Raw genomic sequence first — 24,819 nt, 5'->3', positions numbered from 1 at the left:
ACAGATGGTGGTACTAACTTCGTGGGTGCCAGACGTTATTTATCGGAAGTCAGCGAAATGCTCAACCGCGAACGCAACAGTATTTCCAATCAGCTCGCTTCTCGAGGAATTACGTGGAAGCTCAATCCTCCTTCGGGCCCTCACTTCGGAGGCATATTCGAGAGCGGTATAAAATCTACCAAATATCATCTCAAACGTATAATCGGATCGCAGGTTCTTACCTTTGAAGAATTGTATACGATCTTAACGAAAATAGAAGCCATGTTAAACTCTAGACCTTTAGTGGAATTATCTTCCGATCCCGACGAGGTTGACGCTCTTACAGCTGGTCACTTCCTCATCGGTCGACCTTTAATATCTCTGCCCGAACCGGTACATTCTGAAAACGAGACCTTACGTACTCGTTGGCAGCTCTTACAGCGCCTATCTCAGATTTTTTGGCGCACTTGGCAAAGGGACTATTTACATACGTTGCAACAGCGACTGAAATGGTTTAAACATGGCAACCATCAACCAAAGTTGAATGATCTTGTAACCATTTACGAACCAAACTTACCTGCTAACGAATGGAGGTTGGGTCGTGTCGTACAGCTCCATCCGGGTAAAGATAACATTACTCGTGTGGTAACAGTCAAAACATCAAAAGGCTTACTTACAAGACCTGCTGTCAAAATTTGTCCTCTTCCAATTGAACAAAACAATTAATTTAACTACACACATTTATTAATACATTATCTTAATTATATTAATAAAATTTTATTATTACTCACCTATCTTAAAACTTATACGTATCTATTATCTTATTATTAATCTATTAACTAAAAATCTTATAATGATGACATATGAATCTGCATAGGCCCTCGATTTTAATCTCAAATCTTAAATTTATCAAAACTTATGAAATCCCTGGGTGATTTCAAGTGGGGGGATATGAACAGGCTTTGGGATACTTCCTTTCCTATCCTTTTCCTCCCTATTCTACATCGTCACAAAGCACCGAACGCAACCAAAACTGCGCATCGAGCGCCATCTATGGAACTCATAGACAAAACTCCAGTTTCAAACTCAGGAATGGCCGGCCGGCATCGATAACTGCGCGCGCGGTGTAAAAAATCAAATAAAACCTGTGAATACGACTAAAAGTGCTCTGGTGTTGTGATCCCTGTGTTCCTGGCATCCTGTAAGTACTTGATCTTTCATTTATTTAATCTCACAGCCTGTTTCTAGCAAAATACCTAAATCAAGGCGTCCCCGGCTGGACGCCAAACTCAATCAGTAACTAATATATCAAAACGACCAACACCTTAGTCTGCCCGTGACCATGGATGCTGTAAAGGATCCGAAACGTCGGGATTAAATAATATTAATATAACCGCGATAAAATCCGTAAAAGTAGTTTTATTTAAATGTCTAATATTCGCGTAAGTGTCAGAAATAAATAAGAGTGTACACAATAGGAGTATATAAGAGAGTATATAATAGAGTACATAATAGGAGTATATAAGAGGAGTATATAAGAGAGTATATAAGAGAGTACATAATAGGAGTACATAAGAGAGTACTTAAGAGAGTATATAATAGAGTACATAAGAGAGTACTTAAGAGAGTATATAAAAGAGTACATAAGAGAATACATAATAGGAGTGTATAAGAGAGTACATAATAGGAGTATATAAGAGAGTACATAATAGGAGTATATAAGAGTGTACATAATATGAGTGTATAAGAGGAGTACATAAGAGAGTACATAAGAGAGTTTATAATAGAAGTATATAAGAGAAGTACATAATAGGAGTATATAAGAGTGTACATAATAGGAGTACATAAGAGGAGTACATAAGAGAGTACATAATAGGAGTATATAAGAGGAGGATATAAGAGGAGTACATATATAATAGAGTACATAAGAGAGTACTTAAGAGAGTATATAAAAGAGTACATAAGAGAATACATAATATGAGTGTATAAGAGAGTACATAATAGGAGTATATAAGAGAGTACATAAGAGAGTACATAAGAGAGTACATAATATGAGTGTATAAGAGAGTACATAATAGGAGGGCATAATAGGAGTATATAAGAGGAGTACATAAGAGAGTACATAATAGGAGTACATAAGAGATTATATGATAGAGTATATAATAGAGAACATAAGAGAGTACATAATAGGAGTATATAAGAGAGTACATAATAGGAGTATATAAGAGTGTACATAATATGAGTGTATAAGAGGAGTACATAAGAGAGTACATAAGAGAGTTTATAATAGAAGTATATAAGAGAAGTACATAATAGGAGTATATAAGAGTGTACATAATAGGAGTATATAAGAGTGTATATAATATGAGTGTATAAGAGGAGAACATAAGAGAGTACATAAGAGAGTACATAATAGGAGTATATAAGAGAGTATATAATAGAGTACATAATAGGAGTATATAAGAGGAGTACATAATAGGAGTATATAATGGAGTCCATAAGAGAGTACATAAGAGAGTATATAATAGAGTACATAATAGGAGTATATAAGAGGAGTACATAATAGGAGTATATAAGAGATTATATGATAGAGTACATAATAGGAGTATATAAGAGGATTACATAATAGGAGTATATAATGGAGTCCATAAGAGAGTACATAAGAGAGTATATAAGAGGGTACATAATATGAGTGTATAAGAGGAGTACATAAGAGAGTACATAATAGGAGTATATAAGAGGAGTACATAATAGGTGTATATAAGAGGAGTACATATATAATAGAGTACATAAGAGAGAAATTAAGAGTACATAATAGGAGTATATAAGAGGAGTACATAATAGGAGTACATAAGAGAGTACATAATAGGAGTACATAAGAGATTATATGATAGAGTACATAATAGGAGTACATAAGAGAGTACTTAAGACAGTATACAATAGAGTACATAAGAGTGTACATAATAGGAGTATATAAGAGAGTACATAAGAGGAGTACATAATAGGAGTATACAAGAGGAGTATATAATAGGATTATATAAGAGGAGTATATAAGAGAGTATATAATAGAGTACATAAGAGAGTACATAATAGGAGTACATAAGAGAGTACATAATAGGAGTACATAAGAGGAGTACATAAGAGAGTACATAAGGGGGTATATAATAGAGAACATAAGAGAGTACATAATAGGAGTATACAACATGTAACTTAATTAACGCGCATCCTGAAATTAGTTTGTTCAGAATCGTTTACTGAATCGATTTATATCATTTTTAATATAGGTAATTTTTTATCCCAAAAATAATTAAATCTACGGAAATTATTGTCATATTAACCCTGTACAGTCAAAACAAATTCAAATAGACCGTAACTCAAAGTAATAAGACTTCGTGTATTGTCGGCTTTTTCCGTAGTTTCGTTATGTTGTGTCGAGTCGAGCGGCGCGCGGCGCGATATTTGCGTGCGTAGTAGTATGACCAAAAAGTTCTCCAAGAATTGGTATAACTAATTTAGTACCTAAATAACAATGCATATACATGTTAAATTAAAAATTCTGTGTATGTATTATGATCATAACATAATATTCTAATTGGGGTGTTTGAGGGTGTGCGTTAATTACGTTACATGTTGTATAAGAGGAGTATATAAGAGAGTACATAATAGGAGTACATAAGAGAGTACATAATAGGAGTACATAATAGGAGTATATAATAGGAGTATATAAAAGGAGTAGGTACATAACGTGTACTATTCAAAAAATCCTATGTTTAGTTTAGTTTATCGTAGTGATGAAAGAGACTAGTCTCCACGACACAGGGAATCCTAGTGTGGAGGCTAGTGTTCTAACTTTCTTTGTAACCACTATATTGAAACAATAAAGTATTATTATTATTATCTTGTATGTCTCTACCAGACCTCGGGACTATAGAGTCCCGGATTTTTGGGAGGCGAACGTGGGGCCGAAGCCAACACGCTGAAGCCCTTTTGAGACAACTTTAATGAAATGGTGACACAAAACCGACGATTATCCCTGTATACACTATAGAAATGTACCCAAGGACAATCCCCGGTTCTGTGCTAAACTATTGCTAACTATGGATGAAAACTACTTGGGCTATTGTGATGGGATGCTAATGGACTAGGAATGGGAAAACTACGGGAACTATGGCACCTGCCGATGACAATGTAATAAATACATGTTAAAATGGCAGGTGGAGACTCGCCAACTCACTTACTGGGCCCCCGGGAATCAGTCACTGAAAAGCAACAAGAGGGCAACAGGGACATGAGCGGCTGAGAAGGGTGAGGATACCTCGGCGGACTTTAAACGCAGATCACGCGCTCCCTGTGGGTCCAGCATCACCGGCCCACTCGCCACTTACCACGAGGCACCTACCCTCCGAGCAGGACTAACCTTGCTCTAGCGACTCCACTCTGACCGGCCGATGAAGGCAAGCCAAGAGGCGGGAGATTATTATTATTATTTGGTATTTATTTATTTTCAAGCATATAATTTACATTTTTAAATATTAAATATAAAAATAAAAAACATTTAAAAATATAAAAAATAGGTTGCCACCGATATCGGGCACAGGGTCCAAGGTACCGGTGGTTAGGGTCCCAGAGACAGAAACCTCCTCACAATACGTGCCATATCAAGGAGTACTGCCTTCTGAATCAGTCCCTTGATCCAGCCGCCCAACGAGAGCCTCCTGAGGTGTTCGTCGAGGCTCTTGGCTATTAAACCATTGGCCGTAACGGCAATCGGCACAACAACAGCCGTGTCGACACTCCACATGGCGACAACCTCGTGCGCTAAGTCGAGATACTTTATTTGTTTCTCTTTCTCAGCTTTCACAAGGTTCTCGTCATGCGGAACGGCGACATCGACTATCATCGCGCGGCGCGCTGATCGATCTATCACCACAATATCAGGCTTATTGGCTACAATAGTCCTGTCAGTGATGATAGATCGATCCCAGTACAACGTGATATGGTCCTTTTCGAGAACTGGGTCGGGCGCATACTTGTAGTACGGTACCTCAAGGTCTACAAGGTTGTATTGCAGAGCAAGCTGCTGGTGGATAATCTTGGCCACTTTATTATTATTATTATTTGTATGTCTCTTTCTGACCTCGGGACCACAGAGTCCCGGATTTTTGAGAGGCGAACGTGGGGCCGAAGCCAACACGCTGAAGCCCTTTTGAGACAACTTTAATGAAATGGTGACACAAAACCGACGATTATCCCTGTATACACTATAGAAATGTACCCAAGGACAATCCCCGGTTCTGTGCTAAACTATTGCTAACTATGGATGAAAACTACTTGGGCTATTGTGATGGGATGCTAGTGGACTAGGAATGGGGGAACTACGGGAACTATGGCACCTGCCGATGACAATGTATTAAATACATGTTAAAATGGAAGGTGGAGACTCGCCAACTCACTTACTGGGCCCCCGGGAATCAGTCACTGAAAAGCAACAAGAGGGCAACAGGGACATGAGCGGCTGAGAAGGGTGAGGATACCTCGGCGGACTTTAAACGCAGATCACGCGCTCCCTGTGGGTCCAGCATCACCGGCCCACTCGCCACTTACCACGAGGCACCTACCCTCCGAGCAGGACTAACCTTGCTCTAGCGACTCCACTCTGACCGGCCGATGAAGGCAAGCCAAGAGGCGGGAGACCTATCCCCCGTCATGCTTCACTCCGGCAAGCCGGAGATGGGGGACTTATTATTATTATTATTATAAGAGAATATATAATAGAGTACATAAGAGAGTACATAATAGGGGTATATTATAGGAGTATATAAGAGGAGTACATAATAGGAGTATATAATAGAGTACATAATGGGAGTATATAAGAGTGTACATAATATGAGTATATAAGAGAGTAGATAAGAGGAGTACATAAGAGAGTATATAAGAGAGTATATAAGAGGAGTACGTAAGAGAGTACATATTAGAAGTATATAAGAGTGTACATAATAGGAGAACATAAGAGGAGTATATAATAGGAGTACATAATAGGAGTATATAAGAGAGTACATAATATGAGTATATCATAGAGTACATAATAGGAGTATATTATAGGAGTATATAAGAGGAGTATATAAGAGGAGTACATAAGAGAGTACATAGTAGGAGTATCTAAGAGAGTATATAATAGAGTACATAAGAGGAGTACATAATAGGAGTACATAAGAGAGTACATAATAGGAGTATATAAAAGATTACATAATAGGAGTATATAATAGGAGTATATAAGAGGAGTATATAAGAGAAGTACATAAGAGAGTACATAAGAGGGTATATAATAGAGTACATAAGAGAGTACATAATAGGAGTATATAAGAGGAGTACATAATAGGAGTATATTATAGGAGTACATAAGAGAGTACATAAGAGAGTACATAAGAGAGTACTTAAGAGAGTATATAATAGAGTACATAAGAGAGTACATAATAGGAGTACATAAGAGAGTACATAATAGGAGTATATTATAGGAGTATATAAGAGAGTACATAAGAGAGTACATAAGAGAGTACTTAAGAGAGTATATAATAGAGTACATAAGAGAGTACATAATAGGAGTACATAAGAGAGTACATAATAGGAGTATATTATAGGAGTATATAAGAGGAGTATATTAGAGGAGTACATAAGAGAGTACATAAGAAGGTATATAATTGAGTACATAAGAGAGTACATAATAGGAGTATATAAGAGGAGTACATAATAGGAGTTTATAAGAGGAGTACATAAGAGAGTACATAATAGGAGTATATAAGAGGAGTACATAATAGGTGTACATAAGAGAGTACATAATAGGAGTACATAAGAGAGTACATAATAGGAGTACATCAGAGGAGTACATAAGAGAGTGTATAAGAGAGTACATAATAGGAGTACTTAAGAGAGTATACAATAGAGTACATAAGAGTGTACATAATAGGAGTATATAAGAGGAGTATATAATAGGAGTATATAAGAGGAGTACATAATAGGAGTATATGATAGAGTACATAAGAGAGTACGTAATAGGAGTATATAAGAGGAGTACATAAGAGAGTACATAAGAGAGTACATAAGAGGGTATATAATAGAGTACATAAGAGAGTACATAATAGGAGTATATAAGAGGAGTACATAAGAGAGTACATAAGAGGGTATATAATAGAGTACATAAGAGAGTACATAATAGGAGTATATAAGAGGAGTACATAAGAGGGTATATAATAGAGTACATAAGAGAGTACATAATAGGAGTATATAAGAGGAGTACATAAGAGAGTACATAAGAGGGTATATAATAGAGTACATAAGAGAGTACATAATAGGAGTATATAAGAGGAGTACATAAGAGAGTACATAAGAGGGTATATAATAGAGTACATAAGAGAGTACATAATAGGAGTATATAAGAGGAGTACATAAGAGAGTACATAAGAGGGTATATAATAGAGTACATAAGAGAGTACATAATAGGAGTATACAAGAGGAGTACATAATAGGAGTATACAAGAGGAGTATATAATAGGAGTATATAAGAGGAGTACATAATAGGAGTATATGATAGAGTACATAAGAGAGTACGTAATAGGAGTATATAAGAGGAGTACATAAGAGAGTACATAAGAGAGTACATAAGAGGGTATATAATAGAGTACATAAGAGAGTACATAATAGGAGTATATAAGAGGAGTACATAAGAGAGTACATAAGAGGGTATATAATAGAGTACATAAGAGAGTACATAAGAGGGTATATAATAGAGTACATAAGAGAGAACATAATAGGAGTATATAAGAGGAGTACATAAGAGAGTACATAAGAGGGTATATAATAGAGTACATAAGAGAGTACATAATAGGAGTATACAAGAGGAGTATATAATAGGAGTATATAAGAGGAGTACATAATAGGAGTATATGATAGAGTACATAAGAGAGTACGTAATAGGAGTATATAAGAGGAGTACATAAGAGAGTACATAAGAGGGTATATAATAGAGTACATAAGAGAGTACATAATAGGAGTATATAAGAGGAGTACATAAGAGAGTACATAAGAGGGTATATAATAGAGTACATAAGAGAGTACATAATAGGAGTATACAAGAGGAGTATATAATAGGAGTATATAAGAGGAGTACATAATAGGAGTATATGATAGAGTACATAAGAGAGTACGTAATAGGAGTATATAAGAGGAGTACATAAGAGAGTACATAAGAGAGTACATAAGAGGGTATATAATAGAGTACATAAGAGAGTACATAATAGGAGTATATAAGAGGAGTACATAAGAGAGTACATAAGAGGGTATATAATAGAGTACATAAGAGAGTACATAATAGGAGTATATAAGAGGAGTACATAAGAGGGTATATAATAGAGTACATAAGAGAGTACATAATAGGAGTATATAAGAGGAGTACATAAGAGAGTACATAAGAGGGTATATAATAGAGTACATAAGAGAGTACATAATAGGAGTACATAAGAGAGTACATAAGAGGGTATATAATAGAGTACATAAGAGAGTACATAATAGGAGTATATAAGAGGAGTACATAAGAGAGTACATAAGAGGGTATATAATAGAGTACATAAGAGAGTACATAATAGGAGTATACAAGAGGAGTATATAATAGGAGTATATAAAAGAGTACATAAGAGATTATACAAGCTGTTGATTTGCATCCGTGCCATAGTCAAGGACGTAATTATGCTAATGATTCTCGACCCAAATCAACCAAAAAATTGGTACGTAATTTTTTTTTTATTATTTTTTTTCCGAATTCCGTCTATGTCATCTAGCCGTATTTAAACTTGGCGTGTGTGTTACTGGCCTTAAAACCGTGCTGCGCCCTCACACAAACGCAAACACAAAGAATACGCAACGATCATTCGTAAATTTCATTCATAAAATTGGATTACTTCTGAAATACTACGACATTACAATGACAAAAAAAGCAGTGCATATTAGTTATTTCCCATCTACTGTAATTCCAATCGATTATTTACGTACTTTATGTCCTCCTCCTGAACTATGGCACAAATGCAAATCAACACCTTGTATAATAGAGTACATAAGAGATTACATAATAGGAGTACATAAGAGGAGTAACATAATAGGAGTATATAAGAGGAGTACATAATAGGAGTACATAAGAGAGTATATAATAGAGTACATAATAGGAGTATATAAGAGGAGTACATAAGAGGAGGAGTATGTTATTAAGTATAATTATAATTTAGTATTAAGCTACTGTTAAACTTCTCCAACTACTTTAAGCTGTGCCCTATTGGGTCCATATTGTATCTAAAACTATAATGTACCACCTATAATGTAACATATGGAATGCTAATAAAGGATTGAGTATTGAGTATTGAGTATTGAGAGTACATAAGAGGGTATATAATAGAGTACATAAGAGAGTACATAATAGGAGTATACAAGAGGAGTATATAATAGGAGTATATAAAAGAGTACATAAGAGATTATATAATAGAGTACATAAGAGATTACATAATAGGAGTACATAAGAGGAGTAACATAATAGGAGTATATAAGAGGAGTACATAATAGGAGTACATAAGAGAGTATACAAGCTGTTGATTTGCATCCGTGCCATAGTCAAGGACGTAAATATGCTAATGATTCTCGACCCAAATCAACGAAAAAATGGGTAGGTAATTTTTTCATGTTTTTTTCTTATTTACGTATATCCGTCAGTGTAACCCAGCCGTACTTTAATTCGGCGCGTGTGTTACTAGCCTTACTACCGCGCTGCGCACTCACACAAACGCAAACGATACATGCACAAAGCATACGCAACGATCGTTCAATAAAAATCGTAGATCATCCAGCCTACCCAAATTCACCCAATCACAGTGCGAGTACTCCCACACACTCGCCTCGCCGCTCCCCGCGTGCCCTTGAAGCCGGAACAAACAAGCGCCGACGGCAAGCAGTGTGTTTGATGTCGCCGCCGCTGCTGCGTACGTGCGCTTTGAATTCCGCGACGTGTAGGTACAAAGTGCGAGATGACGGAAAACTACACGAACACGAGTTGGTGGCGATGGTCCGCCTGTATGCCATCAGTGACAACAGTGTACTAACAGCCATCCATCCTCCGAGCCTTTTCCCAATCATGTTGGGGTCGGCTTCCAGTCTAACCGGATTCAGCTGAGTACCAGTGCTTTACAAGAAGCGACTGCCTATCTGACCTCCTCAACCCAGTTACCCGGGCAACCCGATACCCCTTGGTTAGACTGGTGTCAGACTTACTGGCTTCTGACTACCCGTTACGACTGCCAAGGATGTGCAATGACAGCCGTACATACCTATGTTCCGGGAAATGTTTACCGACCGGGAACCCTCATCACGGAGGGTCATGCTGGTCATGTGACAGACTTATGTGCTAGGACCGTTAACTTAGTGCTTTCGACACATTAAAAACGAATGTGATAGTGTTATGTTAGCTGAAGGACAACCAGCTACTTCGTCGTGCTCGATTGTGCCAAGAGTGTGAAGGTGACAGCTTTGAACAGTACCTCCGGGTAACTAAACTAGGTAATTTATTTATTTGTACATTTTGTAAATACGTAGTCAGCTTAATCAATTTTATTAGTGTAAATAAGTTGATTTCTTAACCACGCCAATAATACCTACGAGCCGAAAGAATCACCTCGTGCCTACACTTAACTAACACATCTTTCAGTAATTTAATCGAAAAGTAAAAACAAAATTACTACGAAATCTTTACGCTGAATGTTAAAGCAAACCGAAAATGTTATCAATCAGCTGTTAACAGGTCAGTGAACTTTCCTTTAGCGCACTAGTATTACGTCATTAATAAGATTTCCGTGTTCCAAGGTCCTAAGACCGTTAAGAAGGAAGCAAAATTTCTAATTATTAACCAATTTAATTCAAAAATAAAAACTAAATCACTGCGAAAACTTTATGCTGAAAGATAAAGCAAAACGAACATTTTATCAATCAGCTGTTAACATGTTAGTGAACTTTCTTTCGCGCACTAGTATTGCTTATTACTGTAGTTAATAAGATATCTGTGTTAAATTTATGCTCAAAAATTAGTAAGTAAAGTAAATCGAAGTTAATGACAATAATGAAGGTGATTTTCGAAACTTTAGGTAAAATGATTGCTATCGCGTATCACTCGGTCTCGCTCGCTCGCGCGCTCGCGCTGTCATGTCGTAGATAAGACACTCACACATCGACACTCACGCACACACGTAGACATTAGTTTTCTCTGTCTACGCACACATAGCTGCCATCACGCACACACTGTGGCCGCGGGGCAATTCTGTTATGATTTGTGTTTAACCGTGGGCTAAATTCTGAAATACCATGAAATTACAACATCAAAAAAAGCAGCGCATATTAGCTTTTTCCCACCTACCGTAATTCAAATCGATTATTTACGTATTTAATTTTAACCTCCTTGACTATGGCACGGATGCAAATCAACAGCTTGTATAATAGAGTACATAATAGGTGTATATAAGAGGAGTACATATATAATAGAGTACATAAGAGAGAAATTAAGAGTACATAATAGGAGTATATAAGAGAGTACATAATAGGAGTACATAAGAGATTATATGATAGAGTACATAATAGGAGTACATAAGAGAGTACTTAAGACAGTATACAATAGAGTACATAAGAGTGTACATAATAGGAGTATATAAGAGAGTACATAAGAGAGTACATAATAGGAGTATACAAGAGGAGTATATAATAGGAGTATATAAAAGAGTACATAAGAGATTATATAATAGAGTACATAAGAGATTACATAATAGGAGTACATAAGAGGAGTAACATAATAGGAGTATATAAGAGGAGTACATAATAGGAGTATATAATAGAGTACATAATGGGAGTATATAAGAGTGTACATAATATGAGTATATAAGAGAGTAGATAAGAGGAGTACATAAGAGAGTATATAAGAGAGTATATAAGAGGAGTACGTAAGAGAGTACATACTAGGAGTATATAAGAGTGTACATAATAGAATTGTATAAGAGGAGTACATTACAGAGTACATAATAGGAGTACATAAGAGGAGTACATAATAGGAGTACATAAGAGGAGTACATAAGAGAGTGTATAAGAGAGTACATAATAGGAGTACATAAGAGAGTACTTAAGAGAGTATACAATAGAGTACATAAGAGTGTACATAATAGGAGTATATAAGAGAGTACATAAGAGGAGTACATAATAGGAGTATACAATAGAGTACATAAGAGTGTACATAATAGGAGTATATAAGAGGAGTACATAAGAGAGTACATAAGAGAGTTCATAAGAGGGTATATAATAGGGTACATAAGAGAGTACATAATAGGAGTATATAAGAGAGTACATAATAGGAGTATATAAGAGGAGTACATAATAGGAGTATATAATAGGAGTATATAAGAGTGTACATAATAGGAGTATATAAGAGTGTACATAATAGGAGTACATCAGAGGAGTACATAATAGGAGTACATAAGAGAGTACATAAGAGGGTATATAATAGAGTACATAAGAAAGTACATAATAGGAGTATATAAGAGGAGTACATAATAGGAGTATATAAGAGAGTACATAAGAGGAGTACATAATAGGAGTATATAAGAGAGTACATAATCGGAGTACATAATAGGAGTACATAAGAGAGTACATAATAGGAGTATATAATAGGAGTATATAAGAGGAGTATATTAGAGGAGTACATAAGAGAGTACATAAGAGGGTATATAATAGAGTACATAAGAGAGTACATAATAGGAGTATATAAGAGGAGTACATAATAGGAGTACATAAGAGAGTACATAATAGGAGTACATCAGAGGAGTACATAATAGGAGTACATAAGAGAGTACATAAGAGGGTATATAATAGAGTACATAAGAAAGTACATAATAGGAGTATATAAGAGGAGTACATAATAGGAGTACATAAGAGAGTACATAATAGGAGTACATCAGAGGAGTACATAATAGGAGTACATAAGAGAGTACATAAGAGGGTATATAATAGAGTACATAAGAAAGTACATAATAGGAGTATATAAGAGGAGTACATAATAGGAGTATATAAGAGAGTACATAAGAGGAGTACATAATAGGAGTATATAAGAGAGTACATAATCGGAGTACATAATAGGAGTACATAAGAGAGTACATAATAGGAGTATATATAGGAGTATATAAGAGGAGTATATTAGAGGAGTACATAAGAGAGTACATAAGAGGGTATATAATAGAGTACATAAGAGAGTACATAATAGGAGTATATAAGAGGAGTACATAATAGGAGTACATAAGAGAGTACATAATAGGAGTACATCAGAGGAGTACATAATAGGAGTACATAAGAGAGTACATAAGAGGGTATATAATAGAGTACATAAGAAAGTACATAATAGGAGTATATAAGAGGAGTACATAATAGGAGTATATAAGAGAGTACATAAGAGGAGTACATAATAGGAGTATATAAGAGAGTACATAATCGGAGTACATAATAGGAGTACATAAGAGAGTACATAATAGGAGTATATAATAGGAGTATATAAGAGGAGTATATTAGAGGAGTACATAAGAGAGTACATAAGAAGGTATATAATTGAGTACATAAGAGAGTACATAATAGGAGTATATAAGAGGAGTACATAATAGGAGTTTATAAGAGGAGTACATAAGAGAGTACATAATAGGAGTATACAAGAGGAGTATATAATAGGAGTATATAAAAGAGTACATAAGAGATTATATAATAGAGTACATAAGAGATTACATAATAGGAGTACATAAGAGGAGTAACATAATAGGAGTATATAAGAGGAGTACATAATAGGAGTATATAATAGAGTACATAATGGGAGTATATAAGAGTGTACATAATATGAGTATATAAGAGAGTAGATAAGAGGAGTACATAAGAGAGTATATAAGAGAGTATATAAGAGGAGTACGTAAGAGAGTACATACTAGGAGTATATAAGAGTGTACATAATAGAATTGTATAAGAGGAGTACATTACAGAGTACATAATAGGAGTACATAAGAGGAGTACATAATAGGAGTACATAAGAGGAGTACATAAGAGAGTGTATAAGAGAGTACATAATAGGAGTACATAAGAGAGTACTTAAGAGAGTATACAATAGAGTACATAAGAGTGTACATAATAGGAGTATATAAGAGAGTACATAAGAGGAGTACATAATAGGAGTATACAATAGAGTACATAAGAGTGTACATAATAGGAGTATATAAGAGGAGTACATAAGAGAGTACATAAGAGAGTTCATAAGAGGGTATATAATAGGGTACATAAGAGAGTACATAATAGGAGTATATAAGAGAGTACATAATAGGAGTATATAAGAGGAGTACATAATAGGAGTATATAATAGGAGTATATAAGAGTGTACATAATAGGAGTATATAAGAGTGTACATAATAGGAGTACATCAGAGGAGTACATAATAGGAGTACATAAGAGAGTACATAAGAGGGTATATAATAGAGTACATAAGAAAGTACATAATAGGAGTATATAAGAGGAGTACATAATAGGAGTATATAAGAGAGTACATAAGAGGAGTACATAATAGGAGTATATAAGAGAGTACATAATCGGAGTACATAATAGGAGTACATAAGAGAGTACATAATAGGAGTATATAATAGGAGTATATAAGAGGAGTATATTAGAGGAGTACATAAGAGAGTACATAAGAGGGTATATAATAGAGTACATAAGAGAGTACATAATAGGAGTATATAAGAGGAGTACATAATAGGAGTACATAAGAGAGTACATAATAGGAGTACATCAGAGGAGTACATAATAGGAGTACATAAGAGAGTACATAAGAGGGTATATAATAGAGTACATAAGAAAGTACATAATAGGAGTATATAAGAGGAGTACATAATAGGAGTACATAAGAGAGTACATAATAGGAGTACATCAGAGGAGTACATAATAGGAGTACATAAGAGAGTACATAAGAGGGTATATAATAGAGTACATAAGAAAGTACATAATAGGAGTATATAAGAGGAGTACATAATAGGAGTATATAAGAGAGTACATAAGAGGAGTACATAATAGGAGTATATAAGAGAGTACATAATCGGAGTACATAATAGGAGTACATAAGAGAGTACATAATAGGAGTATATATAGGAGTATATAAGAGGAGTATATTAGAGGAGTACATAAGAGAGTACATAAGAGGGTATATAATAGAGTACATAAGAGAGTACATAATAGGAGTATATAAGAGGAGTACATAATAGGAGTACATAAGAGAGTACATAATAGGAGTACATCAGAGGAGTACATAATAGGAGTACATAAGAGAGTACATAAGAGGGTATATAATAGAGTACATAAGAAAGTACATAATAGGAGTATATAAGAGGAGTACATAATAGGAGTATATAAGAGAGTACATAAGAGGAGTACATAATAGGAGTATATAAGAGAGTACATAATCGGAGTACATAATAGGAGTACATAAGAGAGTACATAATAGGAGTATATAATAGGAGTATATAAGAGGAGTATATTAGAGGAGTACATAAGAGAGTACATAAGAAGGTATATAATTGAGTACATAAGAGAGTACATAATAGGAGTATATAAGAGGAGTACATAATAGGAGTTTATAAGAGGAGTACATAAGAGAGTACATAATAGGAGTATATAAGAGGAGTACATAATAGGTGTACATAAGAGAGTACATAATAGGAGTACATAAGAGAGTACATAATAGGAGTACATCAGAGGAGTACATAATAGGAGTATATATTAGGAGTATATAAGAGGAGTACATAATAGGAGTTTATAAGAGGAGTACATAAGAGAGTACATAAGAGGGTATATAATAGAGCACATAAGAGATTACATAATAGGAGTATATAAGAGAGTACATAATAGGAGTACATAATAGGAGTATACAAGAGGAGTATATAATAGGAGTATATAATAGGAGTATATAAAAGAGTACATAAGAGATTATATAATAGAGTACATAAGAGATTACATAATAGGAGTACATAAGAGGAGTAACATAATAGGAGTATATAATAGAGTACATAAGAGAGTACATACTAGGAGTATATAAGAGTGTACATAATAGAATTGTATAAGAGGAGTACATTAGAGAGTGTATAAGAGAGTACATAATAGGAGTACTTAAGAGAGTATACAATAGAGTACATAAGAGTGTACATAATAGGAGTATATAAGAGAGTACATAAGAGGAGTACATAATAGGAGTATACAAGAGGAGTATATAATAGGAGTATATAAGAGGAGTATATAAGAGAGTATATAATAGAGTACATAAGAGAGTACATAATGGGAGTACATAAGAGGAGTACATAAGAGGAGTACATAAGAGAGTACGTAAGAGAGTATATAATAGAGAACATAAGAGAGTACATAATAGGAGTATATAAGAGGAGTTTATAATAGGAGTATATAAAAGAGTATATAAGAGACTATATGATAGAGTACATATAGAGAACATAAGAGAGAGATACATAATAGGAGTATATAAGAGGAGTACATAAGAGAGTGCACAAGAGGGTATATAACAGAGTTCATAAGAGAGTACATAATAGGAGTATATAAGAGGAGTACATAAGAGAGTACATAGTAGGAGTGTCTAAGAGAGTATATAATATAGTATATAAGAGAGTACATAATAGGAGTACATAATAGGAGTACATAATAGGAGTCTTATGTACTTAAGAGAGTATATAATAGAGTACATAAGAGTGTACATAATAGGAGAGTACATAAGAGGAGTACATAATAGGAGTATATAAGAGGAGTACATAAGAGAGTTCATAAGAGGGTATATAATAGAGTACTGTAGCGCGGACCTTGTCTATTGCCCCTCCGCGCCCCTCTAGGTTAAGACGCGCGCCGGCTCGCTACCGAAATTATAAGTGGAACAGCCGCGCAGCTTTTGCGGCGCGCGCGGAGAGCCGAGAGAGCACGACTAACCGCGAAGCACGACGCATGCGCTCCGTTGTTGACGGACGCCCGCGTCGCTCGCGTGCCGGTGCTTAAGCTCCCTAGTATTAAATAGTTTATATTGTGTTTTGTGTGTACGGATTATACGTTTTTTTTACCACCAATCTTTTTTTCAATAAAACTCGGAACGAAGCCCAACTATACGTGGCGCCCAACGTGGGGCCGTTTTCGAGTACAAACTTCACTGAAAAAAACAAAATCAGTGACAGTGACGTTCGTACGAGTTCTGGATTTTTTATTGTAAAATTTGTTACAAAATACTAGCCATGGTGCTTACGCGGTCACGCGCGAATAGTGCTTCGCGCCTAACACAGCAGCCAGCAGAACAGTACCCCGCGCCTAGTGAGCAGCTGGACGGTGCGATGAATACGGAGGGAGGTGCGTTTTTCGTCGACGTGCGATCGGCAACGCCACCGCTGGCAGGACGCCCTGCGTCCGCCGGCGCCCCGGCCTCATCACCACCGCCGCTGTACGGGCGTGAGCTGCATGGCTACTGCGCTATGCCACAGCACGGGAATGCTCCGCCCGTCGCCTCACCGCAACAACCTATGCCAACACCCGTGGTCATGACGGACCACCAACTGCTATCCTTGCTACAAGCGTTACGGTCGCAGCCTGCACAAGGCGCGCCGCTCCCATCTGTAAGTGCAAACTTGTCAAATTGCTCGGCGAGATACAATGGGTCCGGCGATGTACGTGCCTTTACCGACGCCGTACAGATTTACAAGGACTGTGTTGGTGTTAGTGACGAGATTGCACTAAGAGGCCTGCCAGTGCTGCTGACTGATTTTGCAGCTACCTGGTGGCAAGGAGTTCGTCACTCAGTCGCGACTTGGCAGGAAGCCATTCTGTTACTTCAGCAGACTTTTGGTCCACGACTTCCGCCTCACAGAGTCTACAGAGAGATCTTTAGTCGAGAGCAAGCTGAGGAGCGCACGGACGTTTTCGTGTGCAGAGTAAGAGCACTTATTGCCCAGTTACCGCCGCGCACCCTACCTGAAAACCCAGTACAACTGGATATGGTGTACGGGCTCCTTAATAGAAGGATACGCGAGCGAGTAGCGAGAAACTCTTTTTCCACGTTTTCCAAGCTACTACAGCACGCCCGGTCAGTGGAGGATGTGCTCGAGGAAGTGCGCGCTCCTGCACCTGCGAGAAGGGCACAACCTGCGTCAGCCGCCCCGATGCCTCCACTCGTCCACCCGTCGACGTCTTCATATACTCCTGCGATCAGAACTGTGGACCAAGCCCCTCAAGTCAGGGTCAGACCGAGGTGCTCATTTTGTAAAATGTTCGGCCACCTAAAGGAAGAGTGCCGTAAATTACTAAATAAAAGTAATCCCGCGCAGGAGCCAGTTAAGAACGAACCAGCTGCAGTTGCACAACCGGAGCTGCGCCCCTCCCTAACATGTTTCGAATGCGGTGCGCCCGGTGTTACGAGGTCAAACTGCAGCGTGTGCAAGGAAAGACGTTCTGCGCCGTCGACATCTACATTTCAGTCGTTGTCGGCGTGTAATACTGTATTTAAACCGCGTGTGCGTCCCCTATTAAATATAGAAGTGTTTGGTGCTAACGGTACCGCTTTATTAGACACTGGTGCGAAACAATCCGTTGCCAGTGAAAGTTTAGCTAAACATATGCGGGCCAATGGCCAATTGTTTCAAAGTGTAGAAACGGAACTTAAATTCGCGGATGGAACGCTGCGCGTTCAAATCGTAGAAGTAGCCTCAACCATTGTAAAGGTGCAGGGAGTGGCAATTGAAACACTCTTCATGGTCCTGCCTGGCGCAACTGAGTCATTGTTAGGAATGAATTTTATACAGGACGCTGGCATGGTACTCGATTTCGTTAAGAATCGGTTCACTTTACGCGATGTGGGCTCATGCGATTTACAATATGAATGCGAGGATCGTGTAGTAACTAGTTCTGCGATGGGTCTCCGCGAGTCCGAGGGCGTTCTCCTGTCATCAGCGGATAGGTCGAAATTGGCTGCACTGCTAGAAAAGAACAGCGATGTCTTCAGTGCAGGGGGAGGGCCGACGCCCTTTGCCCTACACAGGATCGATACAGGTAACGCCGCGCCTATTTCTACACCGCCTTATCGTATGAATCCGGCCAAGAAGGAAATTATTAAGGCCGAAATTGATAAGATGTTGGAACTCGAAGTCATTGAGGAAGCCGAGTCAGAATGGACTTCCCCGATTGTCCTGGTTCCTAAGAAGAATGGTGAAATAAGATTTTGCGTTGATTACAGGAAATTAAATGCGGTGACACGTACAGATAAATACCCGCTACCCCTGATCGATGACATTCTGTTTTCCACAAAGAGTAATTGTGTGATGTCCACCATAGATTTAAAATCAGGCTACTGGCAGGTTGAAGTGGCCCCGGAAGACAGACATAAGACGGCGTTCGTTTCCCCTTTCGGAACGTTTCAATTTAAACGCATGCCGTTCGGATTAAAGAATGCACCTTCAACATTTCAGCGATTGATGGATCGTTTTCGTACTGGATTGAAGGATGTGACTGTCGTGGCTTATTTAGACGATATTCTGGTTATCTCAGCAGACCTGGATGCGCATCTGCAAGACCTACACCAGGTATTTGATCGTCTACGTCAATTTAATCTCCAGGCAAATAGACAAAAATGCGTATTTGCTCGAGAGAGAGTAGCCTACCTTGGACACGTCATTACCGCTAAAGGAATCGAACCCGATCCAAAGAAGGTACAAGCCGTGGTGGATATGGCCCCACCGACTAATTTAAAACAACTTAAAACGTTTTTACAAACTTGTTCATGGTTTCGCAAATTTATTAGTCAGTTCTCTGAAATTGCGCAACCCTTGACCGACCTCACCAAGAAGAATAAACCTTGGAAATGGACTGAAGAGGAAGACTATGCCTACAACGAGCTCAAGCGAAGACTTACCACTAGTCCCATCCTGCGACAGCCACACTTTGACCAGCCATTTATTCTACGCACAGATGCCAGTGCTTATGCACTAGGTGCAGTGTTAATGCAGGGCCCGGATCCAAAGTCTGAGAAGCCTATTGAGTATGCCAGTAGACTGTTAACGTCAGCAGAGCAAAATTACTCCACAACGGAGCGGGAAGCGTTAGCTGTGGTATGGGCTCTAGAAAAGTTTCGGGGTTACCTGGAAGGTGCCGAAGTTCGCGTCGCCACCGACCATCAGCCACTGAAGTGGTTGCTGTCACTGAAGACACCAAGTGGCCGCTTAGCTCGATGGGCCCTGAAAATTCAATCTTATAACCTGGACATAGAATATACTCCAGGTAAGGTCAACGTAGTCGCTGACACTCTTAGCCGTCCGGTGTGCCAGGCATCAGAGGTCGATGTCAATACCTGTGATCTGTGTCCCATCTCAGTAGACTTACCTCACAAAAGCTCCGAAGAGTTGCGAGTAGCTCAGCTCAAAGATCCTGAAATCAAGAAAATACTCACGGATTTCGAAGAGAACGATGCATACAACAGATGGACGGATCGTGGGTACTATCTTTCACAAGGTGTTTTGTTCCGCTTCGATCCGGATGGTGAATCCGAAGAGCCCCAGCTGGTGGTGCCCGAGTCGATGCGCGAGGAGATCATGAAAGAACTCCATGACGCTCCCACAGCTGGACATTTGGGCTTGGAACGCACCCTTAAGAAGATTAAGGAACGGTTTTACTTCCCTAATATGCGTCAATACGTAGCAAGGTATCTTAAGGCTTGTGATCTATGCCAGAAATTTAAGGCAACCAATTTTAAACCGGCCGGCCTACTGCAAACGCCTTTCCCGCAACAGCGATTTGAAGTTCTCGCTATGGATCTGTTTGGACCTCTTCCTGGGGGTAGTAAGGGCGAGAAATGGATCTTTCTGATCGAGGATACTGCGAGCAGATGGGTGGAGTTGTTCCCGTTAGCCGTAGCCAACGCAGAAAATTGCGCTAAAATACTAATTGAAGAAGTTTTCCTAAGATATGGTTTTCCCCGTCGGGTGATCTCCGACAATGGTACCCAATTTGTCTCGGCCGTAATGCAGAAGGCTATGTACGTCCTCGGAGTGAATCAGAATCTGACGCCAATTTACCATCCCCAGGCCAATCCCGCAGAAAGGAAAAATCGGGAAATGAAAGAGATGCTGGCTATCCTAATAGACCCAGAACATCGACGTTGGCCTGAGGCATTGCCAGCTGTTCGATTCGCGTTGAATACAGCACCTAATCAGGGTACTGGTCATACAGCTGCCTTTCTGACATTCGCACGCCAGTTTAGGTCCCCGGTGGACGTAGCCCACGACTTAAGGACGGTGGACATAGACCAAGAGAATTATGTGCCTCAAATTACACCGTATCTCAAAGAATTTGCAAGTCGCCTGCAAGAAGTGAAGTGGCGAATCGAGCGACAGCAGGACATCCGTAAGGAAGCTGCGGATAAAAGCCGTAGACCCGGACCCGATTATCGTGAGGGTGACCTCGTCCTCGTGGATAGCCATCGCCTTAGTCAGGCCGAAAAAGGCTGTACTAGTAAGTTCGCACCGCGTCGCGAAGGCCCGTTTCGTATAGTGAAAATAGTATCTCCAACCACGTACGAAATCGTGGACAAGAATAATAAACCTCGCGGCAAGTGCCATGCTAGCCTCCTGTCACCTTACATAGGTGAATCTGATCTAGCTCATGTTAGGAGTAGGGGTAGACCAAAAAGTCGGTTCCCAAGCCAGCTCCACAAGTTTCCGCTGACTTGGAGGGGGAGGATGTAGCGCGGACCTTGTCTATTGCCCCTCCGCGCCCCTCTAGGTTAAGACGCGCGCCGGCTCGCTACCGAAATTAAAAGTGGAACAGCCGCGCAGCTTTTGCGGCGCGCGCGGAGAGCCGAGAGAGCACGACTAACCGCGAAGCACGACGCATGCGCTCCGTTGTTGACGGACGCCCGCGTCGCTCGCGTGCCGGTGCTTAAGCTCCCTAGTATTAAATAGTTTATATTGTGTTTTGTGTGTACGGATTATACGTTTATTTTACCACCAATCTTTTTTTCAATAAAACTCGGAACGAAGCCCAACTATAGTACATAAGAGAGTACATAATAGGAGTATATAAGATGAGTACATAATAGGAGTATACATATAAGAGAGTACATAATAGGAGCACATAAGAGAGTACTTAAGAGAGTATATAATAGAGTACATAATAGGAGTATATAAGAGTGTACATAATAGGAGTAGATAAGAGGAGTACATAAGAGAGTATATAAGAGAGTACATAATAGGAGTACATAAGAGGAGTACATAAGAGAGTATATAAGAGGAGTACGTAAGAGAGTTCATATTAGAAGTATATAAGAGTGTACATAATAGGAGTATATAAGAGGAGTATATAATAGGAGTACATAATAGGAGTATATAAGAGAGTACATAATATGAGTATATAATAGAGTACATAATAGGAGTATATTATAGGAGTATATAAGAGGAGTATATAAGGGAGTACATAAGAGAGTACTTAAGAGAGTATATAATAGAGTACATAAGAGAGTACTTAAGAGAGTATATAATAGAGTACATAAGAGTGTACATAATAGGAGTATATAAGAGGAGTACACAATAGGAGTATATAAGAGTGTACATAAGAGAGTACATAATAGGAGAGGAGTATATAATAGGAGTATATAAGAGTGTACATAATATTAGTATATAAGAGTGTACATAATAGGAGTATATAAGAGAGTACATAAGAGGAGTACATAATAGGAGTACATAAGAGAGTACATAAGAGGAGTACGTAAGAGAGTACATAATAGGAGTATATAAGAGAGTACATAATAGGAGTACATAAGAGAGTACATAATAGGAGTATATAAGAGAATACATAATAGAGTACTTAAGAGAGTACATAAGAGATTACATAGGAGAGTACATAAGAGAATACATAAGAGAGTACATTATCTTCGTTGTTATTTTTGTGTGAGAGAAAAGAAAAAATACGCGTCCATTATTTTAGGGTGATCTAAAAGACGGAGTAATTATTTTTTTATTCAACATGCCTATTGTGAAGGGTGATTTATTAAGGCCTGAAAACAAAAATATTTTATCGACATCGACATAGATGAAACTCTAAGGTCTACAATTTTGCATGGAGATATGCGAGACCCTGGAATTACTGTAGACTGTAGACGATTACGCATTATAGGCTAAGGGTGAGTTGAACCATTTAACAATAACCATAATCAAGCCGTACCCAGCCATGTAATTGCCGCCCATTGTCAATCGACGATTTGACAACTGAAAATGGAGTGGACTGGTTGGAGTGCTTGTTTGTTATGTTTGCATTACATTAAAGCTCCCAAACTCTTGAAAAATTTGATTAATACCCGAGCGAAGCTGGGACAGATGGTTAGTAATGAAAATCCTCATCATCCTCCTGCCCTTATCCCAATTCTATTTGGGGTCGGCGCAGCATGTTTGCTCCTTCCATACTCTTCTATCTGCCGTTATCTCACAAGTAACATTCTTTCGTACTATCTACTTTCATACAATCCATCCATCGTTTCTTTGGTCTTTCTCTTCCACTATATCCGTCCACGTTCAAACTCATCACCTTCCTCACAACACGACTTTCATTCCTTCCATGGTTTATAACATAATAATATAAATTAACAGGTAAAAGATTGCTTTATATTGATATTGGTTTTCTTACGACATCTAGCGGCGAACTGGTTCATTGTAATATTTATAGGCAACTTACAAGTTTTATTAGTTCTCTATTTAAATAGATAGGTGGCGTTGTCAGAAACATTTTACATTTTCAGCAGTAGGTAAGTATAGAACATGGGATATAGGAAAGATTCAGATTTGTATGACCAATTTGTTCTCTAAGATAGCTTGTAGACTGCTTGAGGGAGGTACAAAATATCCTTATTACCATCATCATCTCCCGAGCCTCTCCCAACTATGTTGGGGTCGGCTTCCAGTCTAACTGGATGCAGCTGAGTACCAGTGTTTTACAAGGAGCGACTGCCTACTGACCTCCTCAACCCAGTTACCCGTGCAACACAATACCCCTTGGTGATAATGGTTGTCAGACTTAATGGATTCTGACTACTCGTAACGACTGCTAAGGATGTTCAATCACAGCCGGGACCTACAGTTTAATGGGCCTGGTTAAATCGGTTAAAATTTTTGAAAAAATTACAGAGCTACTTATTAATTTTAAGGCTAGATGGGATTAAATCAAAATTATTCAAAGGATTATTTAGTAACATTATAGATAGGTACAGGAAAATATTATTTATGAGGAAGAGGGATAATAATATTACTCAACGCTTGACAACATTTAAATATGTCATATTCGAGTGAATCCGTAGTGATGTGCAAAGGCTTACCTACTCGATATATTAACAACTTTATTGCGATGCAAAATCGAATAATTAATTAGATGGCTTATTCGAAGTTTGTTCTTCATTTATACAGAGCGAAATATAAATTGAAATTAAATTATAAATTGAAATTAAACAAAAAAAATTAAATAAATAACAATAATTAAATTGTAATTATTAATTTGACTTTGATTTTCCAAACAAAACACTAGTGGTGAAAGGGCGTTTCTGGGGGTGCTGTACTTTTTAAATATTGACGTAAAAAAGGGTTGCTGAATCTAAATGACCTTCTTTCAATCGATTTAAAGATCTATCCAGGCGGCTGGTTGACGCTTCTCGTGACCAAAAGGCTGGCTATTACCTCAGACAAA

The 24,819-nt window shown here is 37.9% G+C and overlaps 1 protein-coding gene across 1 annotated transcript in view; it reads left to right on the top strand.

Annotated features, from left to right (window-relative positions):
* The first annotated feature begins 1,061 nt into the window (after positions 1–1,061).
* The window catches only part of LOC124643696, a 40,833-nt gene continuing 17,075 nt past the window's right edge, over positions 1,062–24,819 (top strand). Inside the window, exon 1 of the mRNA XM_047182735.1 lies at positions 1,062–1,180. The gene's annotated coding sequence lies outside the window, so the exon portion shown is untranslated. The remainder of the gene's footprint in view (positions 1,181–24,819) is intronic.

This window comes from Helicoverpa zea, chromosome 28 (assembly GCF_022581195.2).
Source record: "Helicoverpa zea isolate HzStark_Cry1AcR chromosome 28, ilHelZeax1.1, whole genome shotgun sequence".
Lineage (NCBI taxonomy): Eukaryota > Metazoa > Arthropoda > Insecta > Lepidoptera > Noctuidae > Helicoverpa > Helicoverpa zea.
This window is presented reverse-complemented; position numbering and strand designations above follow the sequence as displayed.